We start from the raw sequence: 22,911 nt of genomic DNA, 5'->3' as shown, positions 1-22,911 counted from the left end.
ATATATATATATATATATATATATATAGTCCAGAAGTCCTGTGTATCAGCCTCAATCGCCGAAGTTTCCAACAGCTACAGACCACTCGGACGCCAAACAAATGATTTCTATTTAGTTTTATTTCCCCATTACCACCAGCATGGCGCGTTTCGGCCACGTCACCGCAGCCTTGATCACATGGCAAGAAAGGGCCAATAAAGTGCTTAAATATAGTGTGAGTGAGTTTGACACAGATCATCAGAAGTATAGACATTGAAGACATACTATAGGCCTCATAAAAAATCATGGAAGACAGGTACACGTTAAAATATCGCATTTGATGACTCAATAAATAATACATACATACAAATATAAATATGTATAGATAAATAACCATCGAAGCAATATTAAAAAAATAGAAGGCTAAAAAATAAAGAAACACCTCCTTCTTACCCCTATTTCTTATACATGGACATAGACACACACATACACACACACGTCTATATATATATATATATAATTCAGTAATAAAAACCGTGACAGGGACGTTATAGTTAGGCGGACATTTTACTCATACAAAACCAGAGAAATTCAACCATTATAGTTACCTGAGTTAACTATAACTTGTGTCCCCCCAATGCACTGTTTATGACCTCACATATTACATCACTAATGATATGGTCAGTGATATCACTGATTGCATCTCTGATGCCATCTCAAATTACATCACTGATGACAGGCTTACCTGCACTCAGCAACTGCTTCAACCCGTTCTTGGCGGGATAGAGTAAGTTTAGCGGGTCCGTCCGCCATCTTGGGTAGGGGTGAGGTCTCTGAGCACTCCGGGCGCCATATTGATTAGGTCGAGGGACGCTGGAGGCGGACTTCCGCACCCGGTGGGCTTATTAAGCCTCCTGGTGCAGTCTTTGGGCAGAACTTTTGTCTACGCGCTTCAGCGCTGTTGTCTGACTATTTTTCGCGCTCATTTACTTTTAAACATCCTTGCGCTGCTGGTCATCGCCTAGAGCTTCTAGAGCTCGTTTTAATTAGGGTTACTTGTCCTGTGTCGGCTCCGTAGGCCGGGGAACTATTGACAGGCTTACCTGCACTCAGCAACTGCTTCAACCCGTTCTTGGCGGGATAGAGTAAGTTTAGCGGGTCCGTCCGCCATCTTGGGTAGGGGTGAGGTCTCTGAGCACTCCGGGCGCCATATTGATTAGGTCGAGGGACGCTGGAGGCGGACTTCCGCACCCGGTGGGCTTATTAAGCCTCCTGGTGCAGTCTTTGGGCAGAACTTTTGTCTACGCGCTTCAGCGCTGTTGTCTGACTATTTTTCGCGCTCATTTACTTTTAAACATCCTTGCGCTGCTGGTCATCGCCTAGAGCTTCTAGAGCTCGTTTTAATTAGGGTTACTTGTCCTGTGTCGGCTCCGTAGGCCGGGGAACTATTGACAGGCTTACCTGCACTCAGCAACTGCTTCAACCCGTTCTTGGCGGGATAGAGTAAGTTTAGCGGGTCCGTCCGCCATCTTGGGTAGGGGTGAGGTCTCTGAGCACTCCGGGCGCCATATTGATTAGGTCGAGGGACGCTGGAGGCGGATTTCCGCTCGGTCCAATACCATAAAGGCATGAAGGACCAAGTGCGCAGCGGTTACGCGCAGCGGGCGCGCCGTAGGGGCGCCGGAGGTGCGCCAGAGGTAAGCCCGTTTGCGCCCGTTCGCGCTTCGGAAGCGCTAAGGGCTGTATCCTCTGATCCCCCTTTGTCCCATCGTTTGGTGTACTCTCGGGCTGCTCTATTGGATTTAGGACCTGCTCTGGAGCCCCTCACTCGGAGGGCTAATGCTCTCGGGCCATTACGATCTCTGTCTTGCGGGCTCCTTAATGTTAGGTCGCTCTGCAAGCACTATACTGAGATTGCCTTCCTGATCGACACCTCAGGACTGGACATCCTGTTTTTAACGGAAACGTGGACGCGGGAGGACTGTCTGGTCGAATTAGGACTGGCCTGCCCCCCAGGCTTTAAAATTATTCACACCCCACGACCAAAGAACAGAGGTGGTGGAATCGGTATCATCTATAGAGAGTCGCTGGGCCTCTTCCAGCTTAAAATTAGTGAGGTTTCGGGCTTCGAGCTGATGGGATTTTCCATCAAAGACCGGGAAAGAACACAGTTCGCGGGGGTGCTATGCTATCGCCCGCCGGGCTCTGCCCCCTTTTTATCAGACTTTCTTGATTTAGTATATGATCTCTCGAACTCTCACGCTAAGCTGCTGGTCCTGGGGGACTTTAATCTTTGGCAGGGTGGACCTCTGGATGGGGCGTTTTTGACACTCTGTCAAACTCTTGGCAATATTCAGTTGCAGCAACTGGTTGACGCTGCGACTCATAGAGGAGGGCACATCTTGGACCTGGTATTTGCTGACGCTCAAGCAGTAGCGGTTAACGATATCTTAAGCCAGTGCTGGACAGACCATGCACTGGTGGCCTTTTCCCTTGATTTAGGGACCTACCCTGCGGAAGCTGCGGGGGTAGGAGGCTCGAAACTGGGTAGACCCTGGTCTCGTCTTTCCAAGTCATCTTCACTACCTGCACTACTATCAGCTAACTTCTGTCTGAGCAACTCGGTGGAGGAAAGTTATCTTTCCTTATGTCAGTCTATCACCGAATCATTGGATAGGCTGGCTCCTCTCCGCCAGTCTCGAGGGAGAGTGAACCGGGCTTGCCCCTGGTATACGGAAGAGCTACGACTGCTTAAATTGGGTTGTAGACGTGCTGAGCGGATGTGGAGGAAGCAGTATCTGCCATCGGCAAAGGCCTCGTTTAGGGCTGCGCTGCTGGGGTATAAGTCGCAGATCAAGTTGGCCAAGGCGGCCTTTTTGGAATCCATCTTGAATAAGGCGCCTAATAAATCGCAAGCCCTGTTCAAAATCGTCAGGGACTTGTCTCATCCAGCTTGTGTGGCCAACGCGGTCGTGGCGTCGCAAACCCTGTGCGATGCGCTGGCGGGTGCCTTTGAGGAGAAGACTGCCAAGATTCTAGAGGGCTTAAAAAACCCTCTGCCAGCAGACCTCGGTCTGGGAGCTCCGGTTAGCTCGATCAGTCGACCCCGGTCTGGCGGGTCTCGTCAGGACCCGGGAGCTCCGATCGGGTCATCCAGTCGACCCCAGCCGAATGATGCAGGCCTTTTACAGGCTATGCCTGGAGTGGGAGCTCCGGGTGATCCCTCCAGTCGACCCCAGGTGGATACACTTGGTCCCACTCTGGGAGCTCCGGTCGGAACACCCAGTCGACCCCACTCGAGTGATCCTGGTCTTTGCTTGGGTGCTCCGGATATTTTAGCCAGTCGACCCCAACTAAGACAGTTCCCCCGTCCCTCTTATGAGGAATTCTGTAATCTGGCACAAACGGTCGCTTCGGGCTCTCCGCTTGACCCACTACCTCCCAAATTTTGGAAGGTCTTCCATGCAGAACTCTTTCCGCCGTTGCATGCCATCTGCCTCCAGTCCTTGGAGTCGGCTTGGGTTCCTGATTGCTGGAAGTTAGCAGTGGTATCTCCACTGCTCAAGAAGCCAACGTTAGACCCTGCCTGTTTGTCCAACTACAGGCCTATCTCCTTGCTCCCATTTCCTATCAAGATCATGGAAAAATGGGTGACCCGCTCGCTCTCTGGTTTTCTGGAGAACATCGGGTGGTTTGATGAGGCACAGTTTGGCTTCCGCCCCGGGCATGGGACGGAGTCAGCACTGGTTACCGTATTGGACAACCTCCGGACGCGTGTCGACAGTGGACGGGCAGCCTTTTTAGTGCTGCTCGACATGTCGGCCGCGTTCGATACGGTCTGCCATCAAACCCTCATCAGAAGACTGGAGGAGTGCGGGGTCACAGGGAGCGCAAGAGACTGGTTGGTTTCTTACTTGGGTAGCCGGCAACAGCTGGTCTCGCTTCCTCCTTTCCGTTCTGAGCCACGGAAAGTGGGACAGGGGGTTCCACAGGGCTCGGCCATCAGCCCGATACTTTTCAACCTGTATCTCCGCCCCCTAGTCCAGCTTATTAAATCTTTTGGTGTCTCGGCCTTTAATTACGCTGACGACACCCAGTTGGTCTTTTCTCTGGAAGGTAATAACGCGGTCTCACTGGAAACTTTCCATCGCTGTATGGCAGCTACAGCGGATTGGCTTCGAGCCAATTCCCTCCAATGTAATAGCTCTAAGACGGAGGTGCTCCACTGCTCCAGTGATCGAATTCCGCGGGCTCTTCCAGAGAACTTCTGGCCTACTGCTTTCCCGGAACCAGTAGCGGCGGCGGAATCAGCCCGCAACTTGGGGGTTATTTTTGGCCCGAACCTACAGCTTGATCTGCATGTGAATAAAACTATCGCCACGTGCATGATGCTGTTACGCATGTTGCGTAAAGTTCTGCCCCTTCTCCCCACCCAGGCCAGGCCAGAGGTAGTTCGCAGTACTATTTTAAGTCGCTTAGATTACTGCAATGCGCTGCTTCTGGAGGCCCCAAAAAATCTGGTGGGGAAGCTACAACGGGTGCAGAACATGGCTGCCAAGCTGGCTCTTTCGCGGGCTAGATCTAGCTCTTCCACTCTGGCTCTAAGCGACCTGCACTGGCTTCCGGTGCATTTGCGAGTGATGTATAAGGCCGCGTGCTTGGTGTTTAAGGCCGTACACCAACAGGGCCCAATACCACTCCGCGACATGTTTGCTTGGTATGTTGCCTCGCGGCCTCTCCGCTCATCCTCAGCCAGCTTGTTGGTGGTCCCGAGGTTCCAGAGAGTCAGGATGGGTGGCCGCTCATTTAGTGTTGCAGCGGCCAGACTTTGGAACTCCCTTCCTCTCCCTCTGAGAAGCCACAAGGACTATCTACCATTTAGGAAAGCGCTGAAAACGTATTTGTTCCCGAAAACTGTTTGAGCAGTGAGTTGTGTGCCTGCTGAAGTTCAAAGCGCCAGGATGCCCTCTGGGTGATAGGTTGCGCTTTATAAGTACACAAATAAATAAATAAATAAATAAATAAATCAGGGATAACATCATACAGTGACTGTGAGTGTTTTTAAAATGTTTATGAGTGTTAAATATATATACACCAAGGTGTATTGGTGCATCAGTGGGTGTGTGAGTGACTGTTTGGATGACTAAGTGGGTGAGTGACTGACTGTATAAGTTAGTGATTAGGTTTCTCAGTGAATGTATAGATGCATGAGTGGTTGTGTGAATGTATCTGTCTTTCAGTTGATGTCTAAGTAGGTGTGTTAGTGGGTACGCGAATGGCTATATGGGTGATTTAGTGGTTGACAATCTCTGTGGTTGTCTGGGTGTCTGTGTATGAGGGTCAGGAGGTGTGTGATTGTATAGATGAGTGAGTCAGTGCCTGTGTGGGGTACAGAGTGTGTGTGTGAGGAGTTGTATGGGTGAGTGAGTGCCTGTATGGCTGTGTCGTTGATTGAGTGCTTGTGCCAGTATGGGTGAGCAACTGTGTATGTGAAAGGCAGTATAGGTGAGTGACTGGATATGTGAGTGGCTGGGTGCATGAGGGAGTGAATGTGAGAGTGGCTAAATGGATGAGTACATGCTTCTGTCAGTAACTGTATAGGTGAATGAGTATGTGTTACAATTTTATAAGCAAGTAAGTGTATGTGTTTGTAACTCTTTGGGTTAATACATACCTGTATGATTGACTGTATGGGTGATTATGTAGGTGTATAAGTAGTTCTATGGGTGACTCACGCAGTCTGTGTGAGTGCATGTATGGGCATATGAGAGGATCGGTCAATGGTTGTATTGGTGACAGAACGGGTGTATAAGTGGCAGTATGAGTGAGCAAGTGGATTTATGTGCAGATCTATGAATTACTGAGTGGCTAAGTACTGGTAGGGCTCTGTCAATGGGTTTGTGAATGGTTGTGTGGGAATGGCAGTGGGTGTATAAAAACTTTTATAAGGGTGTGAGTGGGTGCGTCTGAGATGATGTGGATAATGTCATCACTGATGTCACTTGAGATGTCATCAGTGATGTCATCCGAGATGTCACTGACTATGTCATGAGTGATGTAATATGTGAGGTCATAAAGGAAAAGACGCACCATTTATGGACGGAATGTAGAACAAATCAAAACGTTCAACCTCAGTAAAGAAAGCTGGGATAAATCCATAATTTATTTGCTCACCATGCCACCCCAGTTTAGACCTGTACATATGAAATTCAGTGTTGACCTTGTGCCTCATGGGAACAGCCCATCCCGAACTGCCAAGCCAAGTCCTCACTGGACCCGAAAAAAGCATCCTAGGTCCGGTTTCAGCCAGGATAGCTTGAGTCCATAGGCACAGTGAGCCAGGGACCCACTTCTGGGCATACCAGTCGTTCCTAGGGCGAGAAAGCAAAAGATAGAACAATTGATGGACAGAATGCTGAAGAAATCAAAACATTCACACCCAGTCTAGAGATCTGGGTTAAATCCATCATTATTTTGCTCACCATGCCACCCTAGTTTAGACCTGACCATGTGCAAATCAAACTTGACCTAGTGCCTCATGGGAACAGTCCAGCCCAAACTGCCAAGCCAGGTCCTCCCTGGACTGACCAGGATAGCTTGAATCCAGTGGCACAGTGAGTGCATTGAGGGGGCACACGTTAAAGTTAACTCAGATAACTATAACAGCTGAAATTCTCTGGTTTTGTACGAGTGGCATGTCAGCCTAACTATAGCGTCCCCGTAACCTTTATTTTTTTAGTGAATTTCTAAGGTTTTTAAAATTCTATTTGCTAACCATAACATCCCTGTAACCTTTGTTTTTTTTAGTGAATTTCCAAGGTTTTTTAATTCTATTTGCTAACTATAACATCCCTGTAACCTTTGTTTTTTGTGTAAATTTATATTGTTTTTAAATGTTATTTGCTAACTATTATGACCCTGTAACCTTTGTGTTTTTTACTGAATTTTTAAGCTTCTTTTCCTAGCAGTCAAATTTGCATAGCGGTGGAAAAACGTGGCTGGGTCTCCAATCAGCTCTCAGGCAGTCTGCTGTGTAGGACTTGCAGGAGGTACAAGGAAGGCTGCTGGGTCCACAAGCTCCCACAGGAGTAAAGTGGACTTCATGCCTTAACCCATAGTGCACCAGGAGGTGGATTTGCAGAGTGGTGGAGACAGAGGGGGTGCGGCATCAAAAGACCTCTTAGCAATCCCACTGTGCGGGACTTACTGGAAGTAACAGGAGGGGATCCCATGCCCCAGGGCAAGGCCTTCATGCATTCTAAGACAAAAGGTCAGAGGGGCCAAGTGGCCCACCGTCCCCAGGCCTATATCAGCCCAGGGACCCCATACCCCAGGCCAGACCTCTTTGTTGGGGATGGCGGGGGGAGCATCGAAGCCCCCGCAGTCCCTGCTGGCTCCACACCTCCTGCGGGAGCCAACATTTCTTTGGGATCCATGGCGCTGCTAACATACAGCTTCCTGGATCCCAAAGAAATATCTGTTACCTACTCGCTTTACAGCAATCAGGAAAATGGACCTGCTCCGCTTTTTAAAAAAAGAGAGAGCATTTTTGTTGAATTTGGAGCACTGTTTGCTGTGGCAGGGCGCCAAGCCACAGCAAACTGCAATGTGCCGGGCTGGGCACCCTGGGACATTGCTGGAGCCGGTGTTGGGAGGGGGCTGTTCCCAGGGCCATGTAGGGCTTCATGAGGGGGGCATGAGGCCCCCCTCCAATGTTAAGTAATCCCTGGGAGGTGGTGGTCCCAGGGGCTGGGGGGCTGGGACAGACTCCCCTCATTGTTTCATTTTAGCCCTGGGAGGTGGTGTTGCCCAGGGAAGTGGGTTGTCAGGTGACCACTTCCACTAATATGTTATGTAAGCCTCAGGGAGGTGGCAGTCCCCTGGTTCGAGGGTCCAAGAGAGACCCATTTCATTGTCACCCTGGGCCAGTGGAGTGGGGTTCTGGGCAGGTCCCCGCAAAAATGCTACGTGAGCCTTAGGGAGGGGGCAGTCCCCTGGGATGTGGGGCCAAGACAGACCCCCTTCATTATTTCATAGTAGCCCGGGGAGGTGGTGGTTCCCAGTGCAGTGGGGGGTAAGGCATGCCCCCACAAATATGTTATGTGAGCATTAGTGGAGGTGGAGGTCCCTGGGGCTGCAGGGAGGCCCTAAGGCCCCCGCATTGTTCTTTAATAAATAATATATGAGCTGGCCCCTGGGGCAGCAGGGGTGCCGAGTGGCACCCCTGCATTTTTTGTGTTGTGTGTCCTGGGGAGGTGGCAGTCCGCGGGGCTTAGGAAAAGCCTAGGAGGGGGCCCCATGAGCCCCCTCCTTATTTACCTGCATGCCCCCGGGATTTTGCCAACCTGGGAGCTTTAGAAAAAAGACATGAGGGGTCCTGGGCGTAATCATCTTTTAAAAGTTGCCATGAACTTGTGATTAACCCGATTACACAGCAATGTTTTTGAGAAAAAATGCTCTTATGTGGTTGCGCGGTACCAGGGGCTCCCCAACAACATGGCCTGGGGGTCATGGCATTCCTACCCTGCCCCCCTTTTTTTTCATTTTTATGGAGGGGCTCAGTGAAGCCGAGTCAGAAGATGCCTGCCAACGCTTCCTGGTTGAAGTGATGGCAGCCAATCAGACCTGTGAATTTCCCAGCACAAGCTTGTCTTTTTTCATTAAGGCTTCGCAACCAGAGATATCTTTCTTTTTCTTCTTAAATTTCTGAAAAACTACTGAACAGATTTACACCAAGTAACAAAAAGCATAACCTGTGTAACAACATCTAGCTTTCTGCCATATTTGGATGTAATTCCGCCAAGCAGGTCGGGCTGTAGGTTTGACAATACATTCCTATGAGAATTAATATTACAAACGCCCCTATATTTCACACCGCTCCTCGTCAGTTCTCACTGCACAGATCACACCCCAAACTTTTCATGACACACAGAACCTACTTCGACACTTTTTGGGAAAAAGTTTATGAAGATTGGTCCAACGATGCCAAAGTTATAGGCAAGTCCAAAAAAAAATTCTATGGAAACTAGGTCCTAACTATAGCTATCTATTGACGAACACCAGAAGATAATATATATATTAACTGAAAAAAACAAAGGTTACAGAGGCGTTATAGGTAGGCTCAGAATTCACTAATACAAACCAGTCAAATTCAGAAGGTTTAGATAGCTGATCTATCTATAACCCATGCCCCACAATGGTCTGCTTATGACCTCACATGTTACATCATTCCTGACATGGACTGATGATGTCTTATGACATCACTGATGACATCATCCAGAAATTGACTAACGCACCCACTCGTACCCCCATAGAACCTTTCATACTTCCAAGTAACCATTCACTATCAGGAACCGATCTGGGAAGGCAAACGTTGGAACACGTTTTTCTCTCTGCTGGACATGCAGTGGCAGCTGGACCCCAACAATATCAAGAAACCATCTGACGAACACTGAACCAGAGACATCAGTGCTCTTCCGATAATCTCAAGGGAAGGGGGTTTGGAAACTAACAATAAACTAAAATAAATAGTTAAAATTAAAAGCTAAAATAAGGAAAGAAACAACTGGTGCGCATTTGTACCAGTGGGGAAGCAAACTCTGGGTCTCAGAACAATCTAAGACATCTGTTCAAAAGCTAGAAATGAGTATGGAGTTCAGCTCCATCAGCAGTAGTTAAAGACACCAAAAAGAACACATATAATCAATGACATAAAGATGCATAAACATCTGCATTTGGTCACGATAAAAGAGGCATTTTAGAATGATTAGAATAAATCAGAACTGCACTCACACCATATGGCGCCAAAAATAAATACACACTCAGACAATATTGCACCCAGGATAAATACACACTCACACAATATTGTGCCAACGAAGATTACACATAAGCACACCATACATTCTTATTTCAATGAGGTAAGACATAAACTGTATCTTTCAGCTGAAATATGTCTAAGGCTTGAGAGCTTTACCAAGATCTTCTTTCAGCTACAAAAAACAGAGACATAACAGGGTAACTATAAACACTGCAATAATATACACTTCTATCAGCAAGAACTATGCTTGATTTACATAAATGATATAAGGAGTAAATTACCAAAATCCAGGCAAAGTAGCGTAAAGTAAGCTGAGCGGGAACAAGAGGGAACTGTGATATAAGAAACGAAGTCAGGGAGTCTCTGACTGCAAAGAGTTTCATGCGCATTTACCCAAGATTTCCCCAATAACCAGATATGAGCCGGGACTCAAAACAATGGATGCCCACTGAGCACAAGAGCGAAATGTAGCCCAAAAAGGATTTAGACTTATCTGCATGTAGCAGCAGCAAGGATGGAACAGGATTTGTCTGACCAGCACCTGCAGAGAAGAGCCGTCACGCCGCAGGATCTTCAACAGGAAACTCAATGCGAAGCACTGACGACGAGCCTGGGTGAGGGTTAAATACCTTTCGCCAGGCAGATAAGTAATGTAGGCTGCTGGGTCATGGAGGTTGCTGAGTCGTTGAGACTTGTTGAGTCACTGAGGTTGCTAAGTCATGGAGGTTGCTGAGTCATGGATGCTGCTGAGTCATGGATGTTGCTGAGTCATGGAGGCTGCTGAGTTTTGGAGGTTGCTGAGTCATGGAGGCTTTGTTGAGTCACGGAGACTGCTGAGTCATGGAGGTTGCTCAGTCGAGCTCTGGCGTGGCCTGGGACACAAAGATGAGGAAAACACCACCACATACCAGAGCAGAGAATTAAAGAAATATGATTTAGCTTTTCTTTCTCACGGAATACAGGGAGTGACAGAGGGGATGAGCCGAGGAAGAGTGGCATGTGTTGAGAACCTGCTAGGAGCCCCCACCCGACAGGTAGTTTTCCTAGGTAGGATGTAAGTGAGTGAAATGCTCCTAGTGCCTGATTGGTTCCCCCAATACTGCTGGGGTGCGGAAGGCTGTGGGCAGTCCAATGGATCCTGACATTCACACACCCATTCACAGACCCATACCAGTATTTGCACACCCACTTGCTGATTTATAGATCTATACACACATCCACTCACTCACCAATATAGCCACTTATACAGCCACTTACTCACTAATACAGCCACTGACATATCCACTCATAAACCCATACAGCCACTCACACTTTGAGTCAGCTACCCATAGAGCTATTCACACACCTACTCACTCACCCATACAGTCAATCCCACAGCCACTTGCTCACCTATACAGTTATACACACACACACAATTACTCATATAGATGCTAACACTAACTCACTTACCTATACAGTTATTGACATACACACACACTCACCCATATAGCCACTTGTATACCCCATCACTCACTTATACTGCCTTTCACATACCCAGTTACTCACCCATATATCACTGACACACCCATTCACTCATCCATACAGCCATACACACACTCACTCACTCCTACAGCCCCTCACACATGCAATATCTAACCCATACAGCCACTGATTCATCCATTAACTCATCCATACAGGCTGTCACACACACCTTCACACACCCACACAGACACTCAGACAACCATACAGATACTTAGACAAGCTATCACACAACCATACAGCCACTCACGTACCCACTCACACTGCAATACAGCCACTTTGACACCAACTGACTGATACAGACATTCACATAACCAGCCACTCATACAGACATTCACTAATGCATGTACTCATTCACTTATTCAGTCAGTCACGCAGCTGAAGCATCCATACAGGAACTCATACACCCACTGATACATTTGGTATATATATTTACCACTGATAAACTTTTTGAAAACACTCACAGTCATTGGATGATGTCATCAGATATGCCCTCAGTGATATCATTCAAGATGTCTTGGGTGATGTCACTGACATGTCATGAGTGATGTAATATGTGAGTTCATAAGCAGTGCATTGTGGGGGAACGAGTTATAGTTAGCTCAGCTAAATATAACTGCTGAATTTCACTGGTTTTGTTCAAGTGAACCCTCAGTCTAACGATAATGTCTGTAACCTTTAGTGTTTTCTGTGAATTTCTGTGGTTCTTTAGATGCTAATTTCTAACTATAATGTCACCGTAAACTTTGTTTTTTGTGCATGAATTGTTTTTTTTAAATAGTAGTCACATTTGCAGAGTGGTGGATAAACGGGGCTGGACCTCCCACCAGCTCTCAGGAATCCTGCTGTACAGGACTTACAGGAGGTACAAGGAGAGCTTCTGGGCCCCCAAGGTTCTTCAGGAGTAAAGTGTACTTGATCCCCAAACCAGTAGTGGGCAAGGAGGTGCATTTTCATAGTGGTGGAGAAAGGAGGAGATGTGGCCTATGAAGACCTCTTAGCAATCTCGTTTTGTGGGACTTAATGGAGGTAACAGGAGGGGTAGTTGGCCACAATTAGCAGCAACAAAATTAAAGAAAACCAGCATAGTCCTCTTCACTTCTTTTTAAAAAAGCCCAGAGATGGACCAGGTTCTGGGACATGCAGCAACATTCTTTTTTAAAAGGAGGGGTGCATAGACCCCCCTCCTAGGGGTCTTTTTTTAGCCCTGTAGAACAACTTGGCTAGGGTGAGAGGGGGGCTGTGCAGACCCTTCAGGGGCTTTACTATGCCCGGGGCCACTACCTCAATGGAACTAAATAGAAAGTAATAAGGGTGAACGGACCCCCTGGTTCCGGGGACCACCACCTCAACATGGCTAAATATGAAGTCATGGGTGCCCATATATAGGGCCCCGGGGACCACCACCTCCCCAGCCCATGAAATAGACCCTCTCCTGGAGACACAACTGTTTGCTTTTGGTTAGAGGGAGCTTTGACAGCTGTCATGCTATATGGGTAGGAAAACAGATGAAATGATTGCTCCAGCAAGCAAGAAGCTGCATTTCTAGCACGCAACCCTCCTCTCCTATTGAATTATTTACGGACCCCGGGGCTGTAATTGGCTGGGAGAGGAGCCAAGCATATGGCCCCCCTCCGCTATTGAATTTTGACCGGGCCCTGGTGGATGGGATTCCAAGGGCCAAAATTGGCTCAGGGAGTGGGCCACACAGCTCTCATCCCCTTGTTTAAAAAAAGAAATACTAACTTCTTGTGCTTGGAGAAGGCACAGCAAATGTGTTTTATATTGTATTCCACATTGAAAAACAAGTAAATGTGTTTTCTATTGTATTCCACATTGAAAAACAATCTGAAATCCTTAAGGAGGGTAACTGCATCAGTGATCTATTGGAAGGCAATCTGATCTGGTTTGAATGTGATGAGTGGTTTTATTCTTGTTGTCTCCTGGTGCGAGCAGAGTCCATGATTCTCCCTTTTAATTAATCTGAGTATGAAAATGCCTCAAACCATCCCAAAACCCTGTATGATTGGCCACACCACATTTTCCCTAATAGTATGGAAAGGTCTTCCCGCCTTTTCCTCTGTTGATGGACAACTTAACAAAAGGCCTGCAAGCGTATTTCCACCAATTTTGGTGAAGCTTTATTAATGCAGAGGCACACTAGGACATCCCCACCAAACAAAGAAGCACTTAACATCATTTAGTTAAGGGGTAGTACTCCTCTTTGGTGGAAATTCACTTCTTTGTAGCACTTGTTGTCTTCTCTTGCTGAAGATTAACATTATCAAAGATTTGTGGATGAAGACACTGAAGGAACAATAACATTGCCAAAATTGCGTGCACACCTCATGGTCCTTGATACAGTTGTAGTGTAGAATATGTACAAGACATTTACCCACTGAGGTAGCACTTACTAATTAGCCAAATAAAATTACTCCAGTTGGGTAAACATTTTCAGCATAACTGGGGACTCTTTTTGAAAAAAATAAAGTTTGATTCTGACACTGGTGCTGATTTCACAGAGCTAAAACCTCAACGGTATGCAGTGCGAAATATAAACATAGAAGGTGACCCAGTTGATGCTCCACTTCAGTAAAGCACAAACAATCCTAACTCCATGGAACTGGTGAAGGCAAATCTAGTGTGTTTCCTCTTGTATTTCACATTGAAAATCAATATGAAAGTCTTAATGAAGGTGAATTCATCATTATTATAGGAGCACAATCTGATGTGTAGTTACTGATGAGTGCTTTGTTTCTTGTCATCTCCTGGTGAGCGCAGAGTCCATGGTTCTCCCTTTTAAATACCCTAAGTTTGCAAATTACCCAAATGCATATTACTACTCACACACCCACTCACAGACATACACAGACACTCACACACCCACTTATAGATGCATGCAGGTACTCACAGACCCACATAGGCACTCACAGACCCACACAGGTACTCACAGACTTAATCACAGAACACACACAGGCACTCATACACCCACTTACGCTCTCAAATAGGTACTCAGACACCACCTCCTACACACACACAGGTACTCACAGACCGACACAGCCACTCACATACCCACTCTTAAAGGTGACAGGTTACAGTTAGGATTAAAAAGTTAAAAACCTGTGGAAATTCACTGAAAAAACAAATGTTACAGGGACAATAATGTTACGGAGTAGCATTACAGGGACGTCATTGTAAGGGTCAGATTTCACTCATAAAACATCAGTGGAATTCAGAAGTTATAGTTACCAGAGCTAACTTTAATCTATACCCCTGCAATACACTGCTTATGATCTCACATATTATCTCATTCATGACATGGTCAGTGACATCTCTGATGACAACATCCACAGAACCACTCACACACCCATTCTCATACCATAGAAGCTCTCATAAATCTACTCACACCCACTCCTATACCCATTTTTAAACCCATTTAACTACTCACACATACCCACTCACTCACACAGCCAAATCACTCACCCATACAGCCAGTCACCCACCTACTTACTCACCCATATAGCCACTCACATACAGTCACGCACTCACTTAGATGACATATGTTAGAAGGAGAATCACTTAATACTAGTTTATAAAGAGTATTCATTTAACTTATGCAGTAGCTTACTATATATATTTAAGTCTCAAAAACATTTATAAAACATTTTTACTCACTGGATGATGTCATCAGTGATGTCATTTGAGATGTCATCAGTCTTGTCCGTGGCCATGTCATGAGTAATGCAATATGTGAGGTCATAAGCAGTGCATTGCAGGGACAAAAGTTATAGTTAGCTCATGTAACTATGATTGCAGAATTTCCCTGGTTTAGGACATGTGAAAACTGAGCCTAACTATAACATCTCTTCAACATTTGGTTTTTTCAGTGACTTTCTAAGAAGTAGGTAGTTTTAGTTAGGACCATGTTTCCATAGGAAATGCATTTTTGGCATGCCTATATCTTTGGCGCCGTTAGATGAATCTTCACAAATCATTTCCCAAAAAATTAAACGCTCACTTTGGCTGTTGTCTGGAAACTTTTGGGTGATCTGTGAAGGAGGGTACTAGAAAAAGAGGAACCCCAAAACGTGTTTTCCTCATGCTATTTCCTGTAGGGATTTTGAAAATGACTACAGCCTGGACTGTTGTATGGAATTGCACCAAATTTGGCAGAAAGGTAGCTTTTGATCCAGAAAGCATGCTTTTAGTGATTTGATGTATATCCATTCAGTAGTTTCAGAAATATTGACCCAACTCCAAATATGTCTATCTAGGGGCATGAATCATCCATGGATCTGACAGTACCCATCCTGAAATATGATGTGCTGCCAACACTTCAACCAGGAAGTGTTGGAAGCCATTTGCGAAACAGCTTCGGCAAGTCTCACCAAAAATGTTTAAAATAAAGCAAAAGGGACAGGTCAGTAATACCGTCACCCCCTAGGTGTGGTGGTGGAGTCCCACAGGGACCTCGATTGGGGGTAAAAAAAAAATTGTGTTCAATTATGCAGCAAAATCGAAGGCGGATCCATGAACAAAACAATTGCAGCAGAGGGTAGCGGATTGAAGGCAAGCTGGCCAGGAGGACTGTTACAGGGGCAGCTGGTACGAGGACATGCTCCCATGTGCCTCCCTACATTTTTTTACTGGGTACCTTCTCACAGACGTATATAGGTACAATTCGTGTTGCCCTTATATAGGCATAGAAATCCAATCCCTATTTAGGTATAGCCCATGCTACCCAAATACAGGCATAGCTACTTCCATCCGTTCATCTACGTCACCGCGATTATGCAAATTCCGCCCACCCCTAATCGCGCCCCCACTGGTAACGTGGATGACCACCTGGAGTCAGGTGCGGGCCCGGAGAGACACTCTCTCGCATCTGACAGCTGCCCAAGCATGTTGCTTCGGCTCAGATCCCAGCCTGTGCTGACCCAAGGAGGGGCAGTACAGGGGCTGGAGTGGGAAGCAGTACTTTGTATCATCATTGATCCATAGCTTGGGCGCTGTTAACGGAGCACCTAAACTGGTATATTAAACTTTGCATTGTTGCTGCTAACGAACTAACAAACTGTCGTACGGCGCCTGACCTAATTTGTGGCTTACGAACTACATGCTTGGTGCGCTACGCATTGCGTTATTTTTTCCTTGCAGATTACCTGGTTGTAACAAGCCATTTTACATTAATTCTTCATTGCACAGTATCTGATTATAACGTGGCGTGGTGCATTATTTCTTCATTAGCACTGTACAGGATTGTAGCATGATGCATTGCTTTGTTTCTTCCTGGTACAGGGCATGCTGGTAGTGATACACATTGCATTATTCATTTTTTTGCATAGTACATGACTGTGGCGCTATGTATGGCATAGTTTCTCTGTTGCACAGTACAAGAGAATATCGTTACGCATTGCAGTATTTGCTTTCTTTTGCAACATGTGTGATTCTAGCAATACGACTGGCCTAACCTTTTGAAAACAGTTAGAAATGAACTTAACTGTTGGGTAGAAGCGGTGGTTGGGATTAGAACCTATCAACCCACCAGAAAGAATACTACCCATTCTTGTATGTTGATTTTGTATTGTGTGGTCATATTGTATAACTTCTTATATAAAGTTTATACTCATTTAATAAAAACTCGTGTGGAGTCTATTTATGATGACATCATTGGGTTACTGTGAGCGTGGTTGCACATAGTGTACACTTGTGCCTTGGAGATAAGTCTGGCTGCTCATGCCAAGCTACTAAGGGAGTGAGCAGGGCTATCTCAGATGGTGTCCTTACTTAGCCTAACTTTGAAGCGAGGGGTCCGGGACTCCCGCCTCCAGCATTTGGTGGCAACAGTAAGCGATCAGGGCCTTCACTTCCAACAGCCATCCAATGCATTACCTTGTTTTAAGTTCAATCCATGTTTCTTCTGCACTGGGCATTAATTTAGGGACATTTCTCAGTATAATCACATATGGCATTGTTTCTAGTGGAAGTTGCAAAGTCATATTTACAAGTGTTTCTAAATTCATGAGGGATTGCTTTCGATGGAATCTGAAATGAATTAGTAGAGGCATGATGTGATATCGTGATTACTGGTAGATTAGTTTGTGCCACTTTCTTTGTAGTAGTGTCCCCATTTTGTGTCTTAAATTGGGATAATTTTCTTTTACAGCTATCTCAAGTTTGGATACTCTAAGTTTAATAACAAGTTCTCCAATGTTGTCAACCTGATGTGTAGCTTATTTAATGTCAAGTCTGTTGATTTGGTTGGTTTTGGCACCTTTTCTTTGTTTGTCAACCTAGGCACATTAGTGGTGTCAGAATTTCTGTTTCCCCTGTAGACGGCCTTCCGTTTTTTTAGTTAATGGCTGATGAGTCTACTAGCTGGCACTATTTCTTTGCTGGAGGAGAGGATAGCTCGCTTGCCAGAGAGTATTCACTGATCGGGAGAGGGGCGTTAAACACATATGGTATCATGGGCATTTTACTTTTGGGACGGATCACTGGAGCTAATAAAGTATCTTTTTCAATGTCATTATCCATCACATTTTGCAGGGCATATGTAGTTGCAGCCAGTCTCTCCTATACATTAGTCATGTCATCGTTCAGTAGACCCTTAGCGTTAAAAAAATAATTAGTGATTGCTTTTGCAGAGGCTACTGGCTTTGGGATCCCCTTATCAGCTGCCTGGGCTAATTTATGCTTGCCCGCAATCTATGCTTTACTATTGAAATTCCAAAGGGATTAAAATATAAACACAGACCTGACCCTTCTTCTTTCTTCAGGCTTGGTCGGGTCAAAGATCCTGTGTATTCCTGAGGCAATAGAGGATTAAATAGGGTGGCAAAGCCCAACCTCATTCCACCACGGATGAGTGCAGAAGGACCGGCTCTTGGCCCAGTCTTTGCACTGCAGGACCTCTCCCGGTATTATGTAGATCGCCTCCTGGCGCATGCAAACACAGGTGGCTTCCTACCGCAACCGCCCTTGACTCTGGAGCTTGCAGTCCGCCCCTCCTCAAACTTCAGAGTCATTTGAGATGTCATCAGTGATGTCATGAGTGATGTCACTGACCATGTCATGAGTGATGTAATATGGGACGTCATCAGCAGTGCATTGCGGGCGCGCGAGTTATAGTTAACTATAACGGGGGAATTTCAATGGTTTTGTATGAGTGAAATGTCCAGCTAACTATAACACATGTGAAACCTATGGTTTTTTCAGTGAATTTCTAAGGTTTTTTAAATGCTAATTTTTGACTATAACGTGTGTGAAACCTATGGTTTTTTCAGAGAATTTCTAAGGTTTTTTAAATGCTAATTTTTAACTATAACGTGTGTGAAATCTATGGTTTTTTCAGTGAATTTCTAAGGTTTTTTAAATGCTAATTCTTCATTATAACGCAGAAGAAGCCTTTGGGTTTTTCAATTAATTTGAAAGACTTTGTAAATAATAATTTTTAAATGTATTATTTATTTTAAAAAATCTGTTTTCATTAAATTTCCTCATTTGTATAATAAATATTTACTGATTATTTTGTTTTATTTATATTTCATATTATAATGTAACATAATAACAAAACTAAATACAAAAATATTGTTTGTTTATTGATTATTTTTTTTTACAAATATAAAAATGTAATTTTATATTATTCCTTTTTTTTAAAATAGTCGCACCGTACGCATACTGTAAACACACCGTCATTTGTTCTGTAAATTGTACTCAGCGCGCACGCACACGTCACAAGTGCGTTTTGACGTTACTCGGCACTTCCGTGTGACGTCATCTACATTTGTATGACCCCCCGTACGCGCACCTCTGAAAGTTTTATAATGTTAAAAACTATATATTTATGTATTTCTTGTAAATTTTAAAGGTAGACAATATCTGGGAGAATCAAGAAAATGTTTTTGTTAACTTTTAAGAACCGTATATTACTTTTTAAATTACGAACATCGCGATCGTACTTTCAGCGTACTCGCACCATAAGAGCATCGTAAGCGGAACGTAAGAGCTCCGTAAGCGCACCGTAAGAGTACGTACAGTCATGTGACATTAAAAGAAGAGATTTCATTGGTTTATAATACATCCAAGTGCAATTGTTGAAAGACCCCTCCCATTTTGTTCATGCTACTTGGACTTTCAGACAAGCAGGATCTTTTCTTTGAAGGTGAACGTTTGTGCAACTGTTCCATATTATCATGGCTGCTCGGTCTTCATCTCCATCGGATCACTCTTCAGATAAAAACACTTATCTTCCAGAGCCTCCTCAGAAGAAAAAGAAGGAGGCTTTCATTTGGAAATGTTTCTCTTTTCCAGAGGGGGAGAAGAAAGTAAATGCTCCAAAGGTCACTTGTAACATCTGCCAAGTGACACTGTCCCGTGGTGACCCAACCAGAAAATATTCTTTTTGGACTGCAAGCATGGATCGGCATGTTAAAAACCTGCATCCCCATAACTATGCAAGAGAAGCCACATGCAACGACAAGATGATGTACCACCTGCAGTAGCGAGCACCTCCACTGCATCATCTTCAGGAACCACTCCTACACATGTGATTGTTCCCCAGTTTGCTGAAATCAAGTTCTTATGCCAACACTGCAATGAACTGCTTTGCTATGGGGAACAGTCAGTGGTCCTCATTGTAAGGAGGCAGGAACACCACCAATGCCCCAAAAAGTAATTTGATTTTCATTTTTTTATAGAGGTCCACAGTTTTTTGTTTGGAGAAGTTCTATTTTTCTAGTTTTTGTTTAGAAAAAATAAAAAAATACAAAAAAATACAAAAAAATACAAAATAACAAAGAAAAAAACCCATTCATTTTAGAACTACCTCTACTGGTAAAAAAAAAAGAACTATATTTCTATGTTTGTCTGTAAAAGTTTGTCAGAAAGAATGGGTAGTTCATAAATGAATGAATGAATATGAAAGTGCAAAACTATAAGGATGTGCTACAGCATAAATCTATAGGGTGTTTACCTACAGTATACTGTAGTACCTCCGAAGCACTTGAATGTAACATATGTATATAAATATGTTACAAATCTATGCTTCAATTTGCACTATTGGTGAAAGTGCGTGGATGGATTTGTATGTATTAAGGGCGTTTTTACAACCTCCTTGTGCCTCTTTTACACAACCGTTGCATCACATTTGTCATGCAGCGGTTCTGCAAAAGATGTACCATGATATATGCTATTTACAATCTGACGTAATTGGAAGGTGCGTCACATTGTAAAGCTGTGCACCAAAAGGAGGCTTTATTGCATAGATAGGGGATGTTCTGGTGCAGGAACACCTCCTAAAAGTAACTAAGTGAAATGTATAAGATTTCATTCAGTCACTTTTGGGCTTATACTGTGTCAAAACCCTGCACTTATTTCAAGCAGGTGTAAGGACTGTTACAGCATTATGAGCATAGGGCCCAAACAGCATTTCTGCAGATGCATTTTGCTTTCAATGCAAATGAAGCAATGCACCATCTTCACAGCACAGATACATCACATATCTGCGCCACTTTTGCCTCATAGTGCACAACATTGTAAATATAGTGCTTCCATGGTGGTGATGTCACAGTAAACAATAACTGTCATATCTTTGGGGATTTACCACTTATTCTACCTTTACTAATTACTGTTTTAATGTAGTGAATGCCTTACTACACACTCTTCAATGAGTCAATGGAAAAGTATACCAAGAGTAACAGAGTGTTTACTGCAAGTGAAAAGATAGAAACTGCAAAATTAAACATAAAAAGGAAAATTTACAGGTGCATACAAAAATGTATGCACAGTCTGTAGGAGTTTGAAGCACTCTATACCCCTAGGCCTACTTTGCACCATCAGTAATTCACTACTCACATCGGCCTCATTTATGAGATTTTGCCGTAGTAAAGTGCAGCAGGCCTTCCTGCGATACTTCCCTATGGCAAAAGAAAAAGACAGGAATGTACCATATCTATAAGATGCAGCATATTTCTATCCTTTTCCTTTGCGCTAGTGCACAATGATTTGCCTGCACCAATGAACAAAGCTTAGCACAATGGAGCAAAGGTGTCTACGTTGCAAGGATGATTATTTTTGTAGAAATAGGAAACCTTTCTCTACAAAAAAAATCTCAAGACACTTTTCCTTTTTCTACATATGATGCAGAAAGCAGCACACGTAGAGAAAAGAAAAAAACGGGGCAAAATAAAACTATTTTTCCCCATTGCACCTTCTTTATGCCTCTCCTGGGGAGGCATACGTTTTTGCAGTGCCTCAGATTTACAATTTCTTCTAAAATGTAGAACAGTCGCATAAGGCCACGGGTGTTGCTGAAAACACCACCAGCACCACCCATTGTACACCCTTTTTACACAGAAAACTACATTAAAAGGTCTCATATTTAACAAGCAACAGTGCACCAAAAAAAGTGCATTAGTGTTGCCTGATAAATATTATGCTGACAGTTGTGCCACAGAACATCACAAAAAGTGACTTGAAATTTTCCTCAGAAAATAATAAGTAAAATCATACATATATCCATAGAAGCTTACCGTACTCTATACTGTACTCTGTACAGTATGCGTACACTACGCGTGCCTTCCTGAGTACAAGCTGCATGCTGATTGAATGTCAACTGTCTGGTTGAATATATAGCATCTTCACTTTTACAATATATCTTATAGCTCAACATAAAGGGCTATACCGGCTATTAAAGACTCTCTCCAGCATTAGAGGCACGAGTCGAAGGTGAGGGCCTTTAACAAGGGAGAGGAACTTTAATAGCAAGCATAGCCCAGCTACAAAAGGGCTATAAGAGTATTAGAACATTCTACCATTAGAATACAGAATGTTCTAACAAAAAAGAACAAAGCCTTCAGGGAGTGCAAGAGGATTGGATTGCCCTCAGGCTCCCTGAAGCCTTTATTCACAGCCAGAGCAGTGAACAAAGTAACATTGGAATGTTGGAGCTCCAGGCTTATACCAGTCATTATAAGCTAAGAGCACTCCATTGTTATCAGTGGAGCTCCCAACATTCCAATGTTGTAATAATTTATAGATAAGCTCATAGTGCTGTATGGCTCAATACAATACTGAAACAGTAGAGAGAGAGTGATTGATGAAAATGTAATAATACAGACTGGAGAATTCAATATAGAAAACACTAGTTTGTTGGTACATAGAGGACTGTAAGGATAGTCTATGGAGGTTTAAAGCAGTCCACAGCCTAAGACGTACTGTCTTCCATGAATATTTGGATACTGACTAGATGATTACAGTTCTGCAAGCAGGCAGCCTACTGAATTTTAAATAACTTCATTTTTAGCACAGTGCATACTGAAGGATATTCTGTTGAATAGCTCTGTACAATACGGAATCACCAATCAAAGAGACTTTGTTGTAAGTCAAAGGATATACACCTGGAAATAAAAATTATAAAACACAAGTTTGCTGGCGCATAGAACAGTACATGCATAATCTATAAAGGTTTGAAGCAGTCCATGCCCTAAGACCCAGTTTGTACCATGAGAACTTAAATACTAGCTGAATGATTACAATTCTGCAAGTAGAGTCTATCAAACCTTTTTTATTTTTTAATCATAAATTTATTTCTGTAA

Source organism: Lissotriton helveticus, chromosome 4_1, assembly GCF_964261635.1.
Source record: "Lissotriton helveticus chromosome 4_1, aLisHel1.1, whole genome shotgun sequence".
NCBI lineage: Eukaryota > Metazoa > Chordata > Amphibia > Caudata > Salamandridae > Lissotriton > Lissotriton helveticus.
This window is presented reverse-complemented; position numbering follows the sequence as displayed.